We start from the raw sequence: 3239 nt of genomic DNA, 5'->3' as shown, positions 1-3239 counted from the left end.
ACGGAGACCACCAGCAGGGAGCAGGTGCACAGGGCCTCTCCTGCGAGGGCAGCCAAGCCACCTGTACAACTGGGGGTGCACCAGGGCACATGACGGTCCAGAAAAGCCTGTGACCCGCAGTGACGTGGCCAGGACCACGACACGCACATCTGGAAGACGGATTCCTTCTGCAGCTTCCTGTAGGTCCACCCCGTCAGCGTGCGTCCAGGATGGGCGTGGTGATGTTATCAGTTCTTGGCACCCTCTCACCATGCCCCCTGCACACAGGCACAGGGCACAGTGCCCAGGGAGCCCCTCTGGGGTCCTCCCATCAGTTGTCTGTCCTCCCAGACCTCTGTCCTGCGTCTGATGATCTGCCGTGGGCCTCCCAAGAGACCTCCCCACCCCCAGCCACACACGCCTCACACCCAGGGAGCCCCTTCCAAGGCGCTGTCCCTGGTGCTCTGACCTGAACGGAGGCTTCCAGGGCTCCCTCCTTCCTCATTGATGGTTTGACCGAGCGACTGCTTCTTCCTCTGCTGCCTGAGCCTGGCTCCTTCCTCAGCCTTGAAGTTGTCATCAAATACTGCACTCCCATCTCAGTGTGACCCAAAGCTGCAAGGCCTAAGGGTTGGTTTACAAAGGATCTTCACGCCACACAGAATTTAAGGTGGAGCCAGGCGCGGTGGCTCACGCCGGTAATCCTAAATATTCAGGGGGATGAGATCTGAGGATGGTGGTTCAAAGCCAGCAGCTCAGGCAATAAAGTCCATGAGACTCTTGTCCTCAATTACTCAGCAGAAAACCCCAAGTGTCTGTCACTGTGGCTCAAGGAGTAGGGTGGTAGCCTTGGGCTGAAGAACTCAGGGACAGCGACCAGATCCATGGTTCAAGTCCCGTGATCGACCCCCCTCCCCCCAAAAAATTAAAGGTGGACGTCCATCCTGCGTTATCTGTAACAAAAATGACCGAACACAGTAACTCACACCATGGCCTGCCTGAGGCAAACTTGGTTGTATCAGGAACAAGCAGCTCAGCACACAAACATCCTTAAGTCTTCCCGGCTCGTTCCCCCACTACTGCCTGGCTGTCCCTGAGCAGCTCCAGCAGAACGGGGTGCAGACATGTGGCAATCTGGCAGACATGTGGCAATCTGGGAGTGCTCTCGGCCATTCCCGTGGTGTGGAGGCTGTGACCACTGCACTGCACGCCTGCCCCCGGACACCCCCCCAATCCACACGCTCGCACCGCTTGCAGCCGGGCCCGCCCCCAGCTCCTCGCGTGGCCTGTCTCTAGACTGAGCATCTCAGTGTCCACCAGGAGTCCGCGTCCCGCCACTGGCTCCTTCCCATCACCAGTTCCCTCTGACACTTTACTCGAGACTCCTGATGCCACCTTCCCTGCCCCCTCTTGAGCGCGGATCGTCCTGTGTCTCACCTCCTCTAATTTGTGTTCTCCCCTTCCCTGCTGTCCATGTTTTGGTCTAGGCACAGTGAGAATACTTCAGCGAGTCCCTTTTCTACACCTTTCTGTCACTCAGTGGCATGGCGTTTTGTTCAAGGCCTTCGGCTTAGCGATCCCAGCAGTTGCCCCACTGCTCTGCAGAACCTCTACACGGTGCGTGGTCTCAGCTGCGTCCAGGGGTCGGCGAGGTCGCCCTAGACTCCATCACTGTGGACTTCCGGAAGGATGACTCAAGGGGAATGGCAGGTCACACAGCCAGCAAAGGTCAAAATTCTAGCAGCCAACCCTCCTGTTACGCTTTATTGCCATAGGGTGAATAGAAGAAAGTCCATTTCATTATTCTGCTAATGCTTTACTGCCAAACTGGAAGAGCAAATCTAACTTAAGGAAGGAGGCCCTTGACTCCAGTAAAAGTGATCCACCTCATTAAACTTCAGCCCGAGTCTGCTCTGAGGAAGTGGGAAATGAGCGTGTGGGGTGGGGACAGCAGACCCAGGGCGATTCTGCTCCCGGAGTACTGTTATTGCGTAACGCCTGGCCGCAGGAACTTGTGTGCACTGGACAGCACGGCTGACAAGCGATAGCTGGGCAGGGTGGAGTTCAGCTGCCATGACTTAGTTACTAGCGTAGCTGGGCAGTACAGGGGTCACTGTGAATTTCCCTAGTACACAATGAACCTCTTCACTGGCCTTACCGTGCTATTATACATGAAAACCATTTCATCCTCATTAGCTCAGCTCCCTCACACTGGTACCCCCCAAACAAGTCTGTTCCTTTCGCTAGCCTCTACTCATCAATGGCTGATTTGATTCTTTGTGCCCTGTTCACATAGAATAGCAATGTGCTGCTGCAGGATTATTCGACCGCTTTCATTTTCCCTTCTCCTTCCTCTTATCATCCCAGGTAGTCGCCCCTCAGATTCACACCCTAATTGTGTGGATGCATATATGTACGACACATGCAGCTTTATATATGTAGGCATATACACGTATGTCTTCTAGGTCTGCTTCCACTTGAGAAAAAAACAGAGTATTTTTCTGAAGTGATGTTCTCCAATTCCAATCCACTTCCCTGTCAATGACAAGATCTTGCCTTCCTTTAGAGCTGTGTAGTACTCTGTGATTTTTCTGCGTGCACCTAGATGAACAGAGATATATTCCTAGCATTTCATGGCTGCAGTGCCTTTTAAAAGATTATATCCCAATTGTTTGCTATAGACAAGATGGCTCTTCAGAACAAAAGGACTGAGCAGCAGCGAGCACGCGGTAGGTGCATGCTGAGTTACTACAACCGACTCTGCATCACCACCTTGCCACTTCCCGAAACCCCAAACCAACCCCAAGGCCACACAGGGCTCTGGCCCCGCCATGCTGTCCAGCAGCTCCCCAAGAAAAAAACAGAACACCTTGTTCTTGGCTTGAAAGGAGATTCATCTGGAAATCTTCCAGCCAACACTCCCTCCAGCTGAGCCTCTGAAGGACCCTGAAGAATGCTGTCTCTTAGCCCTTCCAGAGCTCCGAGCACTGCGGCAGGGGCACCTCCGTCGTCTGGGTACAGGTTACACACGTCTCCACTGCAGCAGTGTCCAGAGCTCGAGCACCAGTCATGGCTTTCTGGAACACAGCCAGGACGCAGAGCAGCTCTCCGCTGGTTCACTGCCATGTCCTGTCAACTGCGTTCTCGTAAAACCGAAGGGGAGACGTCTAGAGCACGATGGCCGCCGTCTTTTACAGCAATGAGCACCCAGGACAGTGAGTGCGGACGCCAGATTTGTATCTCCCTGCAGCAGACGCCAC

The sequence above is a fragment of the Megascapheus bottae genome, chromosome 11 (genome assembly GCF_031878675.1).
Source record: "Megascapheus bottae isolate mThoBot1 chromosome 11, mThoBot2.hap1, whole genome shotgun sequence".
Taxonomy (NCBI): domain Eukaryota; kingdom Metazoa; phylum Chordata; class Mammalia; order Rodentia; family Geomyidae; genus Megascapheus; species Megascapheus bottae.
The sequence above is the reverse complement of the archived record's forward strand: the minus strand, read 5'-3'. Positions refer to the sequence as shown.